The 23,223-nt window shown below is 42.8% G+C and overlaps 1 long non-coding RNA gene across 1 annotated transcript; it reads left to right on the top strand.

Moving 5' to 3' along the window:
* The first annotated feature begins 13,721 nt into the window (after positions 1-13,721).
* LOC142831163 (uncharacterized) lies at positions 13,722-21,920 on the top strand. The gene is made up of 4 exons (XR_012906834.1): positions 13,722-13,845; positions 15,706-15,803; positions 17,989-18,165; positions 19,797-21,920. It is a non-coding gene; the product is annotated as an uncharacterized LOC142831163 (long non-coding RNA).
* Positions 21,921-23,223: the final 1,303 nt, after the last annotated feature.

Genomic DNA, 23,223 nt, shown 5'->3' on the forward strand with positions numbered 1-23,223 from the left:
AGGCAGAGGGGTATGCACAGAAATATTAGACCCTTTGCACATTTTTCAAGAAAGAACCATTTATGAATCTCAAAGTATTTAACTTACATATTTTTCAGAACACATTCTGCATGTCAAATATTTGAAAGCAGGAAGGACTTCAATAAGAGTTAGTTTTATAATGGGATTCTGGTGGCAATATTAGCTAAAATACATCACACACACTTGCAAATCTGGGACTAGAACCCTGGTTTCACACATACATTAAAAGAAGAGCTCTGAAACTATGAAAAGAATCCATTAAGTGAGTATGCTGAAGTTTCTGCCAGTTTTGAGAGAGAACCCATAGAGTCAGTATTTTCAAGTATAAGGTCTCTCTTAAAAACTTTATTGCATTTTGAAGGATAATTGTAACCTCTCTTAGAGAGTCAGTTAATTGCAGCCAACACCAATCCACACCCTTCTCAATGTTCAGAGGTGCTGATCTCCCCAGATCCAGACTGACCTTCAACAGCAGAAGTGGCTCTTGCACACCTCGGAAATTGGAACATAGTGCTCATTAATGTCAATGGCCAAGCAATCCATCCCATTCATATTATAGTAACCCAAAATTAACCACAGCAAAAAACTATCAACTTAATCGTGACCTATTTTTTCACACATACTGGGCATGAGTGTGCAAGGAGATTTAACAAACTGGAAAAAGTTTGAAAGGATGGGTAATCAGACATTTTTTTTTAATTACACTAGACAGAGACAATGCTTGACAAGAGCCAACTTTTCAGATTAAGATAGGCTTTCCTATGATATGTAACTGAAAAAGTTTGAGCATTCTTGCACTCCTTGCACTCCTTGCACTCCCCAATTTTGTTGATCATTTTGAACCCAAAGTCATAGGGAGGGGAAATTAAGGGTGGAAACAGGACCTTTGTGAGGACAATACCATAAAAATGTAAAATGTAGGTTTTAAGTGGGTTTTTTTTCTTGAAAGGTTTTCATGTAAACTTTTTCCTTTGGAGATGAAGATTCCAGAAGATAAGCTGACATTATTTACAGGAAATATTTCTATTCTAGAACTGGGCTATAAATCAAACTGTCTAGTTTGCAAGAAGAAAAACAAGATTAGTTACACATTTTTTCCAATTAATTTTTAATTTTGCTGATGGATGAAAATTGAGAGTGTGGCTGTTGAAAAGAGAACTCCGGCGATCAACTATTTTATTTTATAGGATTTGTATGCTGACCTCTCCACAAAATGATGACACAATGCCATCAACACCTGCCAGCTTTATCAAATGTGGTCTCTCATAGCTGTATTTTTTAAATTCTTGAGTAGTCACAAATTTACAGTATCTGTGGTTTTCAAAATAGTGAAAGCAATTTCAAATGGGTATTGTTAAGTGGTTTTTTTTTCCAAGTTAAAGCTTACACGTGATGCCCAAATTCAAACCTGATGGGACCAGGTTGCCTGGCTCCAAGGTAGGCTTTGCAGCTCCTTTGTTTGTGGACCTTGGAAACAGGGTCTAAAAAGCAAAGTAAGTGAAGTTTGCAAACAATAAGAAGGAAGGGTGATGCTTAGAAGCCTGGGCTTTTGGAGCTAACAAGCTACCTGAGGGAAGACTGATGTTCTAGAATGCCCAAGGTAGATCTCATTGGGAAAAGGAAGTCATGCTTGGTTGTTGTCAATTTCAGCCTTTGTTGAGTCTCTCCCTGTCCCAGAAGGAGACCCTCCCAATGAGAAATGCTGTGCCAGCATCATTACCATCTGCCTGCTTGACTGCAGTTCCAGCTCCTACACTAGGAGAGCCATAGCTGTGAGCTGAAGGGTTCACATATCCCCTTTAGACTTTTGTGATTTTTTTCTGTTCTTGTTTTTATGAAACTGGAAAACATTTCAGCCCTTTTTATTCTCAGGGTGTGAAAGTGAACAGGGAGCTGAGTTGCTTGCATGAGTGTTTGAGTAGCCATAAAACCCACATAGGGAAATGCCTGCAGGAAAAGCTCCCATGTGACCATCTCTACCTAGGCTCTCAGAAAACTATTCATTAGAGTATGTTTTGCATCTGAAAGTCCTGAAAAGCTTGAAATTGTCATTTTTCACACATAAAAGTGGCCAAATTTTGCTTAATCAGTAGTACATTATTAAAGTCTGTATTACATCCCCCTCTTGGGGGGAGGGGAAAGGGTTAGCTAACACAACAATTGAAGTCTAAGTAGAAAGCTTTATAATTGGCTCTGAGATTGTTGTTCAGATCATTTGGTTTCAGAATTAAAATATTTATCCATTTACAGAACTTATAGATCTGTATGACTTTGGTACAATTCTTTAGATAGGGTTTATGGTTGACAGAGTCACCTCCTTAAAGACCCGTTTTGAAATTTATATGGGTTGATTTTTTTCCCTGCTAACCTGGTTGCTTAATTATAATTCAGTATTAAGACTAACTGATTTAACCTTGATTTGAGGTTGATTGTTATATTGTTTCTTCTTACTATTAATAATAGCTTAGCTTTGATTATGTTATTTCGATTATGTTTTTGTTTAATAATTTTAATCCAGTTTTTAAAACTGAAGTTGAGCCATTTCTTTCAGTAACGAATGTGGGTTCAGACTCTCTGGGACTGTATAAATACCAGCCAGTCAATCTAAAAGCCTCATCTGCTTCTCCTAATAATTCATTGGGTTATACATGTCATAATGGAATCTGATTGGAAACACACTGGAGAAGCTACTGATCTTCAACAACATAATACACCACAACATATGCAATACAAATCATTTTTATGATAACACTGTTTGAAAGTTAAAGATCATTCCCATAGGTATGTTTTTAAAATAAAATTTAATCTTGAAGCACTATGCCTACATTCCAACTAATACTAAGTCTTGTATCTGAAAAACTTGTGAAGTGTGCTGTGTGTTAATCAGATATTTACCTCCATAGGCTATATTAATACTGTACATAGCATTTTAGTCAAGGACAGAGAGGAAGAGCTCTCTTCACTCTGAATCATAACTAGTTGGAGTATTCTAAGGGATCAAATCTTTTCTTTTATTCACTTAGGTTCATTAAATTAAAAGAAAAATATTCTGGCAGCTGTGCTAATGAGCAGCACATTGTTTCACTCACAATCCTAATTAAAAGGCTTCTCTGAGACAGCAAAGTTCTTTTGGGCTATAATATTTGGGAACACTTTGAAGATTCAATAGATTCAACAATGGCTATTAGCCAGGATGGGCAGGAACAATGTCCATATCCTCTGTTGGTCAGAAGGTGGGAATGGGTGACAGGGAGGGATCACTAGATGATTCCCTGTTCTGGTCTTTTCTTCTGGGGCACCTGCCAATGACCTCTGTCAGAAGGTAGGACACTGGGCTAGATGGACCCTTGTTCAGATGCAGTATGGCCGTTCTTAAGTTCAGTCTTTCTACCACATGAAAATGTTATAGCAATACACTAGTCCCACAATTTGGATGTACTTAGGATAGCAATTTGCAGCTCATGCAGACACAGCCATGCTAGCTTTAACCCAGTAGGCTAAAAGTAGAAGTGAGGATGATGCAGCATAGTTTTCAGCACAGCAACATGACCACATACTCCAGGGGTCAAGCAGGCCAGGGCAGCACAGGTATATCCCACCCCCAGTCATACCCCCAGCTGCAGTATAGATGTACCCTCAGAGCAGACATTATTAAAAAGTCAGTATTTGCCAGCCATTAGTCTGTACAGTTCCAAAGTTATTTCCTGTTATAACTATAGGGAAAACTGTAGCACCTCAGATGCCACTTTCTTCTTTAATTGTGTTTACTCTTAATTCAAGGTCTGCTAATTCCAGCAGGGAGTCTTCCTAGAACCCTGTAGAGTCTGTCTGTTATGGAGAATGAAAATCTGTTAGAGAAAGAGAGAAAAATGTGTGCGTGTGTACATACATATGTAAACACATACACCTCACCTTATATATGTGTACACACCAGAGTTGTTGACTTGAGTCCCACGACTTGAACTTGAGTCTGACTTAAGTCGCCTAGGTGATTGGACTTGAGACTCTACTCGGGTTTATTGTTTGTGACTTGAGACTCGACTTGAGACTTACTAATTTTGTTAAATCGACTTGGTGAAAAAATTGTCCAAAAATGCCGATATTGATGGCTTGTACAAAAGTGACTTGACATTTTTAAAATTAAGACTTGAGACTCGACTTGGGACTTGACTTGAAAGTGACTTTAGGGACTTGAGACTTGAACTGTAGTGACTTGGACTTGACAATGACTTGAAGACAACACTGGTACACACACACACACAGCAACTCAGACTTTTATTCAATGGAAAGAACTAAAGAGGAGTACTTTAGTCATTTATGGCTCAGGGTACAAGAAGCTCAAGTATCGTTTTAGCTTTCAAATGACTGTTATGTCTTGTTATGTCTGCTTTGTTTAAGCATTTCACAATGATTAAGGACCATGTCTAGCATAAATGATCTATACTTCATTTCTGATATATGCTTCTATTTCTCTTAGGAAGCACTTCAGGGTTCCTCCCAGTTTTAATATTTCTCTGCATAGTGTACACTTTGTGCCAGGGACTCGTTGGAACCAATTCTTTATGATAGCAAATAACCTAAAGCTGCCTATGACCTCATGTTTTGTTTATAATTGCAGAGAGTATCTGCTGAGAATCTACTAAACTGAAACTGCTTTTTGTTGATGTATGTTAAGGAAGCTATAGCCAGTGTTGCTTGAGTTCTAAGAGTGTTTGTTTATTTTAAATCAAACATGAAACAATCCCATGAAATAAGAAGCTTTGGATTTTTTTTTTTTTTAAGAAAGTTTTGTGCTGGTTCCTCAGGCTTGCCATTAAGGTGTTCTAGAATAAGCAGTAAAATGCCAGGCACGTGCCCATATATTCCAACACAAAACTGCTTTCCTGCATTTACACTGTACTTTACAGACCATTCAGTGGGTTACATGTTGAGCTTATAAATATTAATCCCATATATTAAGTAAGGCGAGTTTTGAACTGTCCAGCACATTAAGCATGGCAAACCTCCAAATAAGCTCTCCAAATTTATGAGCTCTCATACAATTTACATATGCAATCTTATTCAGGCTCCATTAAGAGCTACTTAGCAGCAGCAGGTAAAATATCAAAATCCCTGTTTTCTTTCAAGCTCAGTCCCTAAGGAATGTTAAATACATTAAAATAATGTTGTGGGTTTGATTAAAACCAAGTGAAAAAATCCACTGCCACTCTTTTTAATTCCCTCCAAACTGTAGCCAAGTACAGGTTGTATATAAAGCCAAAGAAAATATAGATTTAGATTTACAGACACAAAATAGATCCACAGTAACATCACATCTTGCATTTTGACCATTATGTACAAATATTCCAACAAAGAAGCACATTGGGAAAGAGGACAAATATCCAGAAAAGAGCTCTTATAATCTTTATTTTAAACTTTTGTTAAGAACCTTATTTTAAGAAACCCTTTCTTACTTGTATGTGCAAACATGGAAAGTGACATTACATAAGACAGTCTAACTCTCTGACTTGGGGGTGCACTCAGACATAAGATTTCCATTATGAATGGCAAGAGCAAAAGTATGCTTGTAAATCTGGATGTCCTGGAGGGTTTTCTTTCTGTTTGTGGGAGGAAGAGGGTGAAGGATAGGGGATTTGGATCCAGACTGCATGGACATCTCTTTATATATTGGGATGAGCCAGAAAACTGCACCTTACAACCTATGTTTTCACTTTGTCCATTGGAGTAAAGCCTCCTACCTGTTGAAATAGAGCAGTTGCGTTTTAGCACATAGCACCTTCTCAGAAAAATTACAAAAGGCCCTGCTGAAGTAACAGGGAGAATTTGGAAGAGTAAAAAGTAAATCCTGGGTGGGAATTAGATTTGGAGACTGGGGTAAGACATTCTTGCTCTTGCAGGATTTCATGTCTCATCCAAAATATGGCACCACCATATTCACCCCATTACAATGCTGTTTCACTCAGAGGGAAGCTAGCCATTCAAACAATGGCCTACTTCCTCAGTTGTGCAACAACTGTAGGGTGTCCCTTCTAGGCAACCTATGGCCAGAGACAAGAGAGACTACTCTTGAGGGCCTTATTTTGGAGAGGGTGAGGGGAAATAACTCCACCAATTGGCTGCTCAAAGTCATTGATTTGGGAAGCCAGTCTATGCCCTTTCCATCACCAATAGATACATATGGTCCATAGAAACCCTCTGCAATAGGATAAATCTATAACTTACAAACAATGTTCCGTCTCATTTTTTCCATCCATGTGTGGAATAAATTTTGTTAAATGTACCAAGGCATGTGCATATGTGCCCAGCAGAAGAAACACATGCTACCAGTTGTAGGTGCTCTACTAATCAACTGTATAGCATTTGAATCTCTCTTGGATGGCCGCTCCAATGCACAAGGAACAGTGGTTATAAATCCCTGTTAGCTATATATCTCAGGCATGTTACTGACTCATGATTTCAGATACCCCTGGCCATGTTTTTGTGGCTGGGACTTACTTACTTTCCTTTCTTCCTTAGAAAGACACAAGCAGGATTTTGGAGCCTCTAGAAAGTTCTCTTCGTTTCCTTGCTTGCTCCTGCAGCCACTTGAGAGATGGGCTACCCTGTTGCTGACAGTACTACATCTAATGCTGTGTCTCACATTTTAAAGTTTAAATACCATAAAAAATGGGTAACCCTTAAGAAAAAATTTAACATTCCCTGAAAAAAAATATTGTTTATGAGAAAGTCAGTGAAAAAGGAGGGTATATGTACCAAGCTTAAGGAGAAATAAGATGCTACTAATATCACTGTTTAATGCTGTAGCAATAAACTATTATGTACAGTCTAGGATTACATGTCAAATTCATAGATCTTTAAGTCATAAGGCCATATCAATGTTTTCAGAAATACCTCATTTCTGAATTTTGAAAATGTTACCAAGTCCCATTTTCAAAGGTCTCTTGAGGGCTCTTAAGTCACTTGGGACTTCACTTTTTGAAATGTATACCCTTTCTCTGACCTCTAGCAAGAAATAGGCCCAGGGATTCCTGCATCAAGCACATTACATCTGGCAGGCCTGGAGCCAAAATGGGAACCAAATCATGCTTTACAGACTTTGAGTGATAGAGAGCCAATCTCATCCCTCAGTAGCTGTGTTAGAAGGGTTAATTTCCCCCTCTGTTAAAAATAAGCACCTTATTTCTAGTCTGAATTTCTTGAACTTCAGCTTTTAGCTATTGCATGGTGTTGTGCCCCCATCTGCTAAATTAAATAATCTTTGGCTATCCAAAATCTTCTATCCAGGAGGTATCAGACTGTGGTCAAGTTACCTCTTGTCCTTCTCTAAGATACATTAAATAGTTTGAGCTTCTTTGCACTCTCACTATAAAACAAAAGTTCTCAAACTAGGTGGTGATGTCCCCTCTCTTGGGAAGTGCAGAATGCATTTGGGAGGGTGAGAAATTTGGTGGGGGACTTATTGTGCACATTTTACACAGTAAAGAATAATTAACAAAGCTGATTCCTCCAGATACCTAAGGTCCTCGCGTGATGCTGTGCATTTTGACCGATTTGTGTATCATTATGCAAAGTCATTGCCATTTATATGTTAATCTGTTTGTTATGACACAGTTGCACATTTAATTATAAGCATGTACCACAATCTCAGTTTTGCTTTCGCTCTTATTACAATGGACCATTGGCTCAGTTTGAATGAATGCCTTACTTTTTTAATATTTAGGGAGAGATGCCTCAGTATAAACTACTACAGACACAAAGAGGGGGGGTGATCAAATACATTTGAGAACTACTGTGCTACCAAGATGTATTTTCCAGATTCTGAATTATTCACTTAGCTCTTCGTTTTTTTAATCCTGTCAAGTTTGTCAACATTCTATTTAAAGTGTTAACACCCGAACTGATCACAGTATTCCAATAGTGGTCTCACAGACACAGATATCACCTTCCTACTGCTACTCTATACTTGCTCTCTTAGTCAAGTTGTCATTGGATTATTCTCATACTAACAACCACCACAGAAACATCTGAATCTTTTCTTAATCTTACAGGAAAAGAATACCACACATGTTTTCATTTCAACAATTTCTCTCATTCTCCTTCATTTTAGTTGTACAATTCATATACAGAAAAATCCCTTGCTTAAACAATCCTTTTATAAGTAGTATTAAAGCTGGTGTTAAACATCCTTCAGAGAGAGGGGGCCTACTTTAATTGGTTTGGAGTTATTGTTCCTGAAGTCCAATCCTGTTCCTTTTAAGACAAAGATAAGACACATAAATACTTGACAAAAGAAAGGACAATAAAAGATAGAAAATGCACTGTCTGTCTCACTTACTTGTAAACTAGTTACTTAAACATTATGGCTGTGTTACTTAAACATTATGGCTTTTCCAGAAAAGGGATGCAGATTAGACACATCAGAATAGCAAAATCCGCGGGGGATATTTAAATATCCCCCGCGGCATTTGCATTTACATGGCTGCCGCTTTTTTCCGGCTTGGGGATAAACCGGAGAAAAGCGCCAGTCTAGACGTGATTCTCCGGAAAATAAGCCCTTTTCCAGAGGATCTCTTATTCCTACTTTCAAGGAAGTAATGACTAATGGCCTAGTACAGGGCTAGTCAACATGTGGCACACGGCCTGTTTGCGGCCCGCAAGGCAGTTTGGGTTTATGAGGAGCTCAACATGCATCCCATTGGTGGGATCCTTTGAACATGGCCTCCACTGGGAACACACTCCACAATGGCGAGGCATCTCCCAGGTGGAGTGAGCACTGAAAGATGCAAGCAGGCGGGCTGGCTGGAAAGGACCGGTACAAGGTGTTAGTGTTTCTAGCCCCCAGGGAGGAGGTATCAGGAGTACCAAGGCATTGTGAGAAGTGCTTTGTATTCATGCCAGTCAGTGTGAAAGACACTATTTGCATATATATTTGCGCATTTCAGTTGTGGCCCTCAGCATATGCTGGGAGTATCATGGCCCCCAGGGCTTCCAAAGTTGAGTAGCCCTGGTCTAGTAGATCCTGGAACCCCAGTAAGCAGGAGGTTGAGGAAAGAAGAGGCAGCCATAATAGTGACACTAAATTCCTTCAAAACAGCCACCCACCCAAATAAGCCATGTCAAGAAAAAGGGTAGCACCCTCATTCCATCAAAACACAATGATTTTTCACTATAAGCTCCCATCCATTTCTAGAACCATTCAGTTTATTGTTATGCCAACATGTGACCTCACCGAGAGCCCATAAAGGCCCTCTCTTTACATTTCCTTGACTTAAAACACAGATAGTTTGTGCACATCTTTCCGTCTTCAACTTTTCTCATTTTTATATAACAATTTTGTATAATGGGCTGAGTTGCACTTTTGAACTGAGCTGTTTTAAGTGCGTAAAAGAGTAAGGTAAGTCCCTGCACAACAATCTTTCAATTAAGTTCCAGAATCAGGAACTAACACAAAGTCAATAATATACTCAAGATACTGTTTCTGTTTTAAGATCATCTACTGTAAATGAAAAAATAGATATAGAATTGCATGGGCATGGGTTACATATGGACTACATTTTGGCATGTGTGGGGGTTTCGGGGTGCGATCACCCCCTCTCGGTCCGAGAGGGGGGGTCAGCGAACCCTAGTGTCCCCTCTTAGTGCCTATCGGGCATCCGGGGGGCCCCCGTCGGGGAACCCCCGATGCTGGGTGCGATCACCCCCTCCCAGGAGGGAAGGGGGGGTCAGCGAACCCGTCAATAGTTACCCGTCTCTGCGGGGCGGGGCAGCAGACCCCTGGTTCAGAGTTTCCCCTTGTGGGGTTGTGGCTTGTAGCATCTCTCTGTTCAGGCCGCAGGGAGTGGGATGTTCCCTTCGTGGAGGGAGGGGGACCCGGTCCCACCCTCTCTCCGGGTCCCAGCCCGGGGCCCTAAGCGGGCAACTCGTCCACCCAAGGTCGCCAAAAGCGCCCTGCCCCTGGCTCCTTCCTCCCTCCGGGCGGCTCTCGCCAATCGTGCCCGTCGCCTGTGCACCTACCCTGGTTCGGGGTCCTGCGGCGTGTCGTTCCCGGACGCGGCCACGGTGGCGCGTTCTGGGGTGCCGTTCTGCCTCCGGACGTCCCGCTCCCGTTGGGTGCGACGAGGTGGGGTCCGCCCCCTGTCGGCCGAGGGGCTGAGGGACCGCCAAGGGCAGTGGCTGTCCCGGAGACCTCCGGACCAGCGCCGGGCCGGCAGCCGTGGGGTATGCCGCCCGGGCTCCGTCCTGCCTCCGGGTCTGCTCCCTTGCTCCTGCCAGGAGCCTGTCTCCTCCTCCGTCGGCGGCCAGCCCTTTTGAGCTGGCCCGCCGCGCTAGCCGCTCCCTGGGGCCCTGCCCCTTCCGGGCACGTCACTGCGCCATGCCCCACTGCCCAGCTGGTTTGCTCCCCCCCGCCCCCGCCGTCCGAGGACGCGGGGAAGGAGCCGTAGCGGCGCAGCCGGCGCAGGCGCGGGGGGAGTGCCTCCGCCCGCCGCCGCCTCCCGCTAGCGTTGGGGAAACGCCGGGGGGTCCGCTCCCGAGCGTCGGCTTCCTGCCGACCGGGGCTCCGGCCGCCCCGCCCCCCCGACCAGTGACAGGCTGTCACAGCATGGGTTACATATGGACTACATTTTGGCATGGGTTGCATATGGACTACATTTTCAGACAACATAAGGGGAGAAGCTATTAACATAGGCCAGGCGATAGGGACATGAGAATCAAACCATAAGAAAATGTGAGCATTGCCAAAAGCATGTGCATTACATGGTTTTTAGAGCATAATGCTACTTTTGTCTTCTCTAACTATGATGTGGGAAGTCTACATATGATGGATAGGAAAAGAATTAAATTGCCAGAACAGAACAGAATTACCTTCTCCTTGACTTCCAAACATAGAGGGTGAAATCCTGGCTCCACTGACATTAATAGCAGTTTTGCCATTGATTTCAATGGGCTAGGATTTCATCTAACAGCTATTGTGGGAAATCTCTGAGATGCGTCTTTGTGGAGAAAGGGTTACCATAAGTTCATGGCACACAAAGTGCATTTGTTGGAAAATAATTTCCACCACAACTGCTGGACAATATTTGAAATAGTCTGTACTTCCCCCTTTTTTAGGAGGCTTTCTCCCCACTGCCGTGTCAGATGCAGCTCCCATTCTCTTTCTAAGCATGATTTCAGGTGAATTAAAATGGACATGTATGGCAGCCCTAAAGTATTATATAAAAGTCTTATTGTATTAGTCATTTTTTTCTGTCATTTTGTATTAGTGTCACATTAGTCTAATGAAATACTAATATTATACTGAAATGTCAGCATATTATGGATTACTCACTGTGTCAAGTTTGTACCTGATCATGTTATTCTGTACTCTATATTATTGTGAGAAATAAATGAAAATGTGCAGGACTTTAAGCAGAAAACATGAGACTGTGAGGTGTTTAGGATTCCATAAAGCAGGAATAGCCAAACTAACTAATCCTCCGAGCCACATATGACAATCTTCAGAAGTCTGAGAGCTGGGGCACAGTTGCTAAGGCTTGGGGGTTTGGCCCCACTCCTGTGGATACTCTGGCAGGACCACCACATGGGGCAGTAGTCCGTACTCCACAATCCCACTGAAGACATGTCCCAATCTCCTCTCTCCACCTCCCCACCCCTACCCCCGCTCACCCCTGCCAAGTCTGGTAGGTGGACAATGGGGCAAGACTGTAGAGAACCCTGTGATCTGCACATTAAATCACAAAAGAGCCACACTTTAGACACCTCTGCTGTAACATTTCTGGAACTGTGCGAATAGCTTTCTTCTGCACTGAAGCACCAGGATACCTGAATGACACCTGCCCTGACTGTGGAAAAGCATGTGGCAATTGACCTATGGAAGCTTGCTACACCAGACTGCTCCCAGTCAGTTGGGAATCAGTTTGGAATAGGGAAATCTACAGTGGGGGCTGTTGTCATACAAATGGCTAAGGCCATCAATAACATTTTCCTATGGAGGATTGTGATTCTGGGAAACATGGATTCAGTAGTGGATGGCTTTGCTGCAATGGGCTTTCCTAGCTGCAGTGGTCCCATAGAGAGCACCCACATCCCCATCTTGGCCCCTGAACACCTTGCCCCAGAGTACATCAACCACAAGGGGTACTTCTCCATGGTGCTGCAGGTGTTCATGGATCACAAGGGCCATTTTACTGACATCAACGTGGGATGGCTGGGAAAGGTACACGACGCCCACATCTTGTGAAACTCCTGCCTTTTCCAAAAGATGCATGCTGGAACTTTTTTCCCAGACCAGACCATCAGAATTGGAGAGGTGGAAGAGCCTACTTTGATCCTTGGTGACCCAGCCTACCCCTAGCTCTTGTGACTCATGAAGCCCTACATGAGTAGCCTGCACTGCGGCAAGGAGGAGTTCAACAACAGGCTAAGCAGGTGCAGAATGCTGGTGGAATGTGTTCTTGGATGTTTAAAGGGGAGGTTCAGGAATCTTTAAGCTCTCTGTAAAGACAAAGGAGATGTGTTCCATGCAAGGCCAAATGTTTGCTTTAAAGTGGGCACTTTATATCAGGTGCTCAGACTTCTCAGGGGAGCACCCGGATGCACTTGGTCCAGAGGCAAGCAGGCATGGTAAGGGGCTAGTCAAAGAAGGAGCCTGCCAGTGGGAAGGGGGTGATGGCAGAGAGCAGGTTGCCTCTGTGTTTGGCACATACCAAGTCCGGCACAAATGGCTTCGCAGGACAGAGCTCCTTACCCAGCCAGGGCAGGAACCTGCAGGTTGGAGTGAGAGGAAGGGGTGGAGCTACTTCCTGCTGTGTCCAGCACATGCTGGATCTAGCACACATGGCCTCCCAGGGACACTGCTTCCTTTCCTGCCCGTGGGGAAAGGGCGATATGTGTCCAACACATGCAGCCTCCGGGGAAGAGTGCTAATATGGTCTTTTCCTCCTTCATATAGGTTACCATATGAGATATTGATCTTCTCCAAATTACAATGAGTGTTCAGGAGCAGATGCTGACTGAATGTGGTACACAGTTGTGTACCATGAAATTGAATACTGTGACTGAGTTTTCCTGGTCAATTACTGCAAACCTGGTCATTGTGACAAGTGAATTCTGATACAATGACCAGGAACTGATGGCACAGTACAAATAATGATTCACTAATGGCCAAGAACTAGTTTTTGACAGTTGTAAGACTGGGATTCTCGGTGTTTCCCAGATCTATAACTGTTGCCCAAATTAATCACAAAACATGTCAAGGTTTTGTTGCAGATTAACAATAGTTGTGAGGATTAGATTGTGTAGATTTAATAGGCCCTACTCCTAGTTGAATTAAGTATATAAATAATGTCTCACTCTTCTATAGGATTTTCCATCAGTGGCTTCCAAAGCCAGTATTATCATTATCCCCATCTGTGACGGGGCGCCGGTTCCTGCCGCCCAGAAACTCACGGCACCCTGCACTCCCAGGCATGTGAGGGGCAAGGGAGACGCCGGCAGGACCGCTGTGGGGCCAGCTGCGACGGCAGATGGCGCCGGGAGCCAGGGGCGCGGCCGCCCGTGTGCGGTGCCATGGCTCACGTGCCCCATCTGTACGGGGATAGCCGGGGGACTAGACGTCACCGGGGAGAGATCCCCCCACGGGTGACATCATTAGACGGCGCCCAGGAGTGAGGGGCGGGGCCATGCAAGGCGGGCCCTTCAAAGGACGCCTGGAGAGGGGGGAGAGACTCGCTCCGGCAGAGGGAAACCAGCCCAGCGAGGAGGAGGAAGTGACCCAGGACGGGGGCGGAAGGCAGTGGTGGCACCTCAACCAAATCCCAAGGGTTGGTGAGTTATGGGGGAATCCCCACCAACCAGGCAGCAACAGTGCACCGCTGCCTTTAGGGTCCTGGGTCGGGACCCAGAGTGAGGGCAGGCCCCAGTCCCCCTCCTCCCTCACGTCAGACCACTAGCGACTAGGGAGATGTGGACTCAGTGGGCTCCTAGGCGGGCCACGAACTTTACGCAGAACTTATAACTGACCATAGGGAAACACGGGTGGGGGGAAGGTGCGCGGGTAGGCAACCCCAATGATGACAGGGCTGTAAGCCTGAGGGGGGGCCCAGCCCGTGACACCATCTTATAGATGAGGAAAATTAGACACAAGGCATGAAGTTCCCATTGACTGAAATGGGAAAATACACAATGCTATAGCATAGCCCACATTTGACACTGCACCCTCTGCGACTGAGTACATTATCGTAGATAAACATTTAACTTTTCAAAACACAAAGGAAGCAGAAACTTGGAATCTGAAAGGGTCTAGTATGAATCCATATCTGGTGACAGAGCTAGAAACAGCCAGAACTGAATAAAATCCAATTATTCAAGTGACTTCATGAATTACTGTGAACCTCACCAACCGCCCCTTCTTTAGTCTTTGATAGGATTGCTGAACATTTTGTTTTCCATTTGTTCTTTTGTCTGATTACTTCACTGATTGTTTTCCTTGACTTTTTGTTGTCTCTTCATTGAAATGTAATTCACAGTAACTGCAGAGCTTACCTCAGTTTTGTCATGTTTTAGAACGTTGTTTTCGCTACATGTCACATGAGCCATACAACTATTATGATCAGCAGTGTCCTCTGAGATCCAGACCTCTCTGTTGTAGGTGCACATATACATAGTGAGAGCAGTCCCTTCATTTTAGGGACATGCAATTGGAGTAGTCAAGATGAAGCATAGCAGATAAGTATTGTTATCCTAATTTTACATATGAGGAAACTGGAGCACAGACCTACCCAAGATCACACATGGAATTAGTGACAGAGACAGGAACTAAACCAGTCTCTCAAGTCTCAATCTAGTACATTAAACTACAAGTTGAAGAAGTTTAAAATCTAAAGTTTTTTTTAAATTACACATGCATGCACACGTGTGCACACACATACAAACGTCTCTCTGTTCATCTTAGCTGTGGCATAACAATGGTCTTCCTTGCAGCTTATGCCATTGGTAGTTATTAACTTTGAAGGTATCAGTAGGGACCATTCTACAGTCTGACTCCTTCACTGGACATGGAGTATTGGCTTTTACACCTTTTTGCATGCACTAAAATCCATATTTGTGCGTGGGCAAATCTAGCTGCACATGGAATTTCCTCTCCTGCCCACATAAACAAAGGGTTTTCTGTAGGGTTGTGGTTACATGTTCTGCTAGTACAGACAAGAAGATGGGATGAAAAATGTGCCGCATAGTCTTTATATAAAATCAGCGAAAAAGCTTCTAATCTACATTTATTGCAAAGCCTGGAGAACATGGAGCCATTCAAAGATACATTTCAGCTTTAGCTTTACATTCCCTTGGGTTTGTGGGTTTAAGTCAAGACCATAATATCCGTTTTTATATAATCAGACAGTGAGGGAAGCTGGGAAACAAGTTAATATCATTTCCATGTACAGAATGAACTCTAAGCATGTGATTTGATGAACAGAGTTTTATTGAATTTGGATAAATATTTAAAGCTTTTTAGAACACCATGTAAATCATATAAACACAGATTTGATCAAACTGCCATCTGCTGAAAAACCCTGGTATTTAACAGGAAAGGAAAAAAATCTGTGTTTGAACTCGTACCCTGAGCTCTGAAATCTTCTAATTTTGAATGGATTTTTGCCTTTCCTCACACTGTTTTATTTTTTGCACCAGATAATGAATGATGAGTAGCATGGGTCCCAGTGAAAACATACAGTGACACTACCTTGTTTACTCACCCCAAGCAGATAAATGGATTTTTGGAAGAGGAGGTAAGAACAGGAGCTTGCTCCCTCTACTCCACACATCAACCTGGTATTGCAGTACCTCCAAGAGCGGTACAAAAAACCCCCATCTAACTTGTTGGGCATAGTTCCACTAACACTGCTTTCCAATCTCCAGTTCAATTTGAGCAGAGGTGGCCAAACAGTACTGTATCAATAGAAATACCAAGTCATAAAAGTGCCAATATATTAAAGGATTCTTTATTGGCTGCCTTATCAGGAAAAATATTTTAAGTGTACAGTGATGCATCAAATTAAGAAGGCAACTAAGACTAATAATGAATTGCATGAAGTACCTGCATATAAATTAGCCGTATCACAAAGGGAAAACGTTTTGAGAAGTAATTTTTCAGCACTTAAAAATCTCTTCTAAGATCAGCTAGCTCTGGAGCACATGAGAAGTCAAACTATTTTGATGGTTAGGCTTAAGTAACACATTGGTGTTGGTTCAAGAAGTAACTAATAGTAACTATAATATAATTAGGTTCAAAATCCTCAGGGAGGGATCATGCTGAAAATGCACAGAAACACACTAAAACTTTAGAAAGGAAGTTGCCAAACAAATGAGGAAGCTAATCAAACGAGACACTAAAGTCAAAAGTGAGGGAATTAATATCTTTATATTCAGTATAGAGGCTTACTAAGGAACCAGTGCATAGTAGCAGGCAATAGAGACGATATACATACCCCTAAACAAGACAGAAAAAGCAGTATAAAAGTACAAAGCACAAAAGGTATGAGCCAACCACTAATAGCCATAAGGTAGCCAATTATCCACTATGGGTATGTCTACACTGCCACCCTAGTTCAAACTAGGGTGGCTAATGTAGGCATTCGAACTTGCAAATGAAGCCTGGGATTTAAATATCCCGGGCTTCATTTGCATGTTCCCGGGCGGGCGCCATTTTTAAATGCCCGTAGTTCTAGCTACCTGCCAAGGAGGTTTAACGGTAGTTCAAATTAGGAGCTTTAATTAGAACTACCTAGTCCGTGCCGCGTGTAGCCATGGGCAGGTCATTCAAACTATGGGCATTTAAAAATGGCGCCTGCCCGGGAACATGCAAATGAAGCCCGGGATATTTAAATCCCGGGCTTCATTTGCAAGTTCGAATGTCTACATTAGCCACCCTAGTTCGAACTAGGGTGGCAGTGTAGACATACCTTTTGAGATTTCTTACACCACCTCTGAAGTACCTAGTAGAGATAGAATACTAAATTACTGGAGAGTCACATTACACCCCATAGTTTATTAGTTTGTCCCATCTTATACTCAGATTGTAAATGCCTTGGGGGCTGTATTTTTAATCTTTGTTTGTACAACACCTAGCCCTGATTCATGACAGGCCCTCCTAGGAATAATAATAATAATAATAATAATTGTTCTAATAAAATAATTCCAAGTAAATACTAGCAAAAATGGGGATTGTTTTTCATTCCGGGAGGTAGATCCTGAAGAGACTGGTCCACTTCTCCTTATTATCCTCTACTTGCAACATAATCTTTCTACAGAAATCAGTTGTAGAAACCATGACTTCTTTTGGGAAATACACACAAGGAACAAGTATATTTTTCAAAAACAAAGTGTCATTTTCATGCAAAAGAGGCTAATAATAGAAACTTGGAGAACCAAAACCACAACCCTCTACGTGATTTGCAGGCAAAAGATTATCTAAACAGAATGCGTTTCAAAGTTTTTTATGCAACATCAGCAGCTCTTTAATTTCTCCAATGAGTTAATTCATCTTCAGTCCCCTACCCCAACTTTCTTTTTGCATCTGATGCAGTCTTTGCCATATGTCAGACCAACATTCATAGGGGATGCAAGTTCTCTAAAGCTTTGGAATTGTGCAACTGCAGACATCTTGTAAAAGTTTGTGTTTTTGCCATAATAGCAAGTTGATCTGCATTTCTGCCTAGTCAGAGAACACAAGAACCTAATAGGTTAGAACTTCAGACTGAGTTTTCTAAACTCTTTTGGACATATCTATGTTATCACCTTTGGAAAACCACTTGAAAGCTCCCATCCCAATCACAGTGATAAATGAAAATATCAAAACTCATCTTGATCTTCTGGTTCACAAAACATCGGTTATGAGTGAATACTGTGAAAATCCACAAATATTCTTTAAAATGATTAAGTGACTGTTTCAGCCATTTTTATACCTTCTTTTAGGGTTTTGCACTAATTGCTGAGGAAAGAAATCAAGATTACCTAACATGAACACTTATAGAAAGTGATTATTATGTTCACAAACCAGGATATTCATGGAAATTGAACTTCAGATGTCAGCAATAAACCTAGTCCTGCACACTGAATGGGACTTAACCCTTTGGGGCATGGGAAAAATGGGTGAGTCTGAAAAGATGAAATTCGTATCCAATAATGCGCTTAGCTGTACACTCCTCCTCTAAGGTGTTGTCTACATGAGAAACTTGCATTGCTTTTAGTACCCTGGTTTATAGTTGAAGGGGTACAACTGGATGCAATTATATCTTTATAAAGAAGCTTTCTGCCAGGATAGTTATTCCTGTTCAAGAAGGGTAGCAGCTATTTAGATGTAAGAAGCCTTTACCCCATGTAGCCCCAAGATAAAGAAGTCTTCATTAGGGCTTATAACAGAAGAGCTATATAGATTTAAAAACTCACCTCTAATCAACATGGCTATATCATCACAACTTTCAAGTGCAGATTAGCCCTTAGGTCTTACTCCTGCTAATAGCCTGAAGCAACTTGGTGGCTACACAGCAGCACTCATTAAAACAGGCTCAGGTTCCCTGCACTTTTTGTGCATGTCTACGCTCAGTGTAGGTCCCCAGGGTTAGTAGAAATGGAGATAGCAGTTCCTGGGTTTGTCAGCCTTGGTGTAAAGTATCTGCTCTCATTTGTAACTCCAAGTTAGGAACTGTTGGACCCTGAGGCTGTGTCCAGACTCCATGCCTCCGTCGACGGAGGCATGTAGATTAGCCAGATCGGAAGAGGGAAATGAAGCCGCGATTAAAATAATCGCGGCTTCATTTAAATTTAAATGGCTGCCCCGATCTGCCGATCAGCTGTTTGTCGGCAGATCGGGAGAGTCTGGACGCGATGCCCCGACAAAGAAGCCTTTCTTCATCGACACAGGTAAGCCTCGTGAAACCAGGTTTACCTGTGTCGATGAAGAAAGGCTTCTTTGTCGGGGCATCGCGTCCAGACTCTCCCGATCTGCCGACAAACAGCTGATCGGCAGATCGGGGCAGCCATTTAAATTTAAATGAAGCCGCGATTATTTTAATCGCGGCTTCATTTCCCTCTTCCGATCTGGCTAATCTACATGCCTCCGTCGACGGAGGCATGGAGTCTGGACACAGCCTGAGTCCCAACCTAGGGCTACAGAGTCTACGCTGCATTATGTGGGTCCACTGAGTCCAAACACCTCCATCCCAAATTTCTTACCACACTCCCAAAATGTGGCTGCTCTAACTCTTTATTCATGGTGTGGAGTGGGAAACCATGACTGTTCAGATTGATTGGCCAGAGGACAATTTGACTGGCCAGAGGACAAAGTCAGCTTGTGGGATGGTTTGGAGGACGGCCACAGCACAAGTCCAGTGGGGCTGCATCTACTACAAAGCAACAAGTTTGAACCCTACATCCCAGCTTGATGTAAATTTTGACCTTCTACCCTCCTGGGGTTCTGAGAACCCGGGCCTGAGTTTGGGTTAGTGCAATTTGTGTGTTGATGGAAGTGGTATTGGCTTGACCCTGAATTCTAACCCTAGGCTTACATGACAGTGTAGACATACCCTTTCTCCTGGTCGTCAGTCTACAGAATGAAATTGGGGTGGAGAAGTGGCTGCATTTCAGTGTTCACTGAAATTACACATCTATGCAGAATAAATCTGTTGGTCAAATGCTTTGGGATCCTAATGGAAGAAAGCAGCTATACAGATGTATATTTTTGTCATTAGCCATTTCATTCACTGATATTTATTTGTTCACAGGGTCTCACAACCAAGTTTTTCTGTCAAGTAGAAATAAATATTCCGGCTACCTTCAGAGATATTCCTCTTCAGTTTATTACCCACTGTCAGTGTGGGTGATATTGGAGGAGCAAAGCCAGTTCCTATGTGTCACGTTTTGCACATGATCAAACTGCAGACTCAGGACTTTCTAAGAATTACAGCATAATCATCTTCTGGACAGATGCTCACAAAAACTGAGCCATTTTAGTCAGTCAGTAAGGGCCCATTAAATTCTCTGAGAACTGCAGGAGGAGGAAATGCACAAATTGAAACTAAAAATGCCAACTCAATAGAATCAGTGCAAAAAAGCCAGCCATGCATACTCAGGCCATATATCATAGACCAGAGGTAAGTGGCGTTCCACCTCTTCAGTAATAGGGGTTTATGAAGTATTTGGGTCAACATTCATTATTCTTTAGGGGTGGTTGCTTGTGATGTCAGGGAAAATTATGCTTGTCCCCTTCAAGTACTGCCCTTCATCAGTCTTCAGGAAATCCTTAGGAAAGAATATCTGCACTGAGATGCCAGATGGATGACTGAATTAAATTTTCAGTCTTAGTCCTCTTAGGCTACGTCTACACTGCAATGCTATTTTGGGATACTAGTGGTATCCCAGAATAGCTACCCCACATCTTTTGAACACATCCGCTATTGTGAAATATAGCAGATGCGCTATTTCGGCATCGCTGTAAACCTTATTGTACGAGGGATAAGGGAAGTCTCAAAATAGTGTTTTATTTTGAAATTTGGCACCGTGTAGATGCGCCAAATTTTGAAATAGCCTATTTCGAAAAAGAATCAAAACACAAATTGCATATCTTATTTCATGCTAAGGGTGCAGTGTACACGCACCCTTAGTCTCCAATCTGGGATTCACCCAAATTAGGGATAGGAAAAGTTTCCATGCACCCTCTGGTTGATTAAACTGAAGTACTGACTAGAATGACTCAAAATTTCAAAGGAGACTAAGGGGATTTGGGCAGCTAATTCCCTCAGGCTTCTGTGAAAACCCCAGCCAGAGGTTCAGTTGTATTACAGATCAGGATCTGATATTTTTCCAAAGAATGAGCATGTTCAGATCTGGAGCTTTAGAGCTCATTGCTCATTACAGCAATAGACATACAGTGAAGTCAACTTCGACATAATGTTGCTTAAGTGGAGGAACTTCAACCCACATTGTTAAAATTCATTAGCATGAGGTGAGCAAAGATTTTGAACTGACAGTATTTGTATATTCCACCCATTATACAAGTTCCTACACAAATATTTTCCTTTCTTTAGTTACAAATATTTAGAGTCCTTGTAGAGAATATGAGCTGACAAAATCTATCCTTGTTTATACATGTTATAGCCATTAGCTTCTAATCTGAAACCTTCCAGATAACTTTCCAAAAAGCTAACTTTTGTTTTTACTACATAATTGGTGCTTTTTCATCATTAAGATCTTGTGGCATTGTAGGACTTACATGTTACATAGACATATTTATTACCAATGCACAAAGACGTACACATAACACTGAATATGGTATACCCATATAACGTATACATTAAGCATTTAATATAGAGCCAAACCCTTATTCCCTTAAATCAGTCAAAAGTCTTCTTCACATGGGAATCTTGACTGAATAGGAATTATAATGATCTAGATCAGTGATCACCAACCAGTAAATTGGGATCTACTGGTAGATCTTGGAGCCTTTGACAAGTGATCCTGACTGGTTTGGCTGGGAGGCTACCTAGTGCTGGTATTTCGTCTGCCTCTTTCAGCACTGCTGTGCTGCTCCTGCCCTCTGCCTTAGAGCCGTCCCCCACCTCTGGGGGTTTCTTGCTTGCTGTGCAGGGCACAGGAACAGGAGGAGGTGGTGCTGATGTCAGGGTGCCACTCCCCACCTTGTATCTCATCTCCACAGAGCAGAGCGGGGGCAAAGAGAGAGAGTTTGCTGGCTGCTTTTGGGAGTGGTGCAGGGCCAGAGTAGGGGTGACCCTGCCTTTGTCCCTTGCACCACCACCCAGAAGCCACCTGTGGTGACCAGCTGGAGCCCATATTCTGAACCCCAGCCCCAGTCCTGAACTTCTCCTGCACCCCAAGCCCCTGCCCTAGATCCAAGCACCCCTGCACCCAAACTCCCTCCCAGAGCCTGCTCCATGAACCCCCTCCTGCACCTGAACGCCCTGTCCCAGGCTCAGCTCAGAACCTCTCCCACACTCCAAATCCTTTAGCTCAAGATCAGTGTCTGCACCCCTTCCCCCACACTCCAGCCCTCTGCCCCCAGCCTGATAAAACTAAGGAAGGACGGAGTGAGCAGGGGCAGGGCCTCAAAGAAGGGGCAGGAAGGATGTGGGGCAACGGTGTTTGGGTTTGAGGTAGATCCTGTATCGCACTTAAATTCAGAAAGTGATCTCATGCTTAAAAAGGTTGAGGACCACTGAATTCTAGATGGTGCTTGGTCCTGCCATGAGGACTTCTCAAGGTCGCTTCCAGTTCTAGTATTCAATGACTCTATGATTCAGAATTTGTCTCAGTGAGCGTAGCAGACAAAATATTCTCATATTAACAATTCCTCGATATATTTCTAAATGCTAATTTTCTAACAATCACACTTTTGTGTATTTCATCTATTTATATAATTCTTTGCATTAAATGGGTGAATCTTACCCCTAACTATATAGGTGAAAATACACTGAATATGGGTTCTTACAAAGAAAATAGATCTATTCCTTGAATTATTTACCATGCTTCCAAGGAAAGACTTTACATTTTGGTTCACAATCAACCATTCTTATGCCAATGTACACATAAATAATGGAGACATTTTGACCATAGTATTCATACTATACTGTATTTTTTCATTGAAAGAATTATCATTTAGTGCTAGTCATGTGACACTCTCATTGTAAGTTCCTGACTACATTGGATCTTGGCTGGAGCCAAGAAATCTACAATGTAAAGGAAGAATGGTAATAATAAGGGTACTAAAAGCCTATACACCAGTGGTCTCCAGCCTTCTTATGCATGAGATCACTTTCTGAATTTAAGTGCAATCCAAGATCTACCTCAAACCCAAATACCCTTGCCCCGTCTCCTTTGTGCCCTTTCTCCAAGGCCCCACCCTGCTCACTCAATCCTTTCTCCCTCCCTCACTTTCACCAGGCATGGGCAGCAGTTTGGGGGGCAGGTTCTGGTCTTGGATTAAGGGATTTGGAGTGCAGGAGGGGCTCTGAGCTGAGCTTGGGGCAGGCAGTTGGGGTGTGGGAGGGGGTTCTAGGTGCAGGCTCTGGGAGGGTGTTTGGATTCAGGGGTGCTTGGGTCTAGGTCAGGGGTTTGGGGTCGGGAGGGGGTTCATGACTGAGGTAGGGTTTCAGGATGTGGACTCCAGCTGGGCACTGCTTACCTCAGGTGGCTCCT

The sequence above is a fragment of the Pelodiscus sinensis genome, chromosome 12 (assembly GCF_049634645.1).
Source record: "Pelodiscus sinensis isolate JC-2024 chromosome 12, ASM4963464v1, whole genome shotgun sequence".
In the NCBI taxonomy this organism is placed as follows: Eukaryota; Metazoa; Chordata; order Testudines; family Trionychidae; genus Pelodiscus; species Pelodiscus sinensis.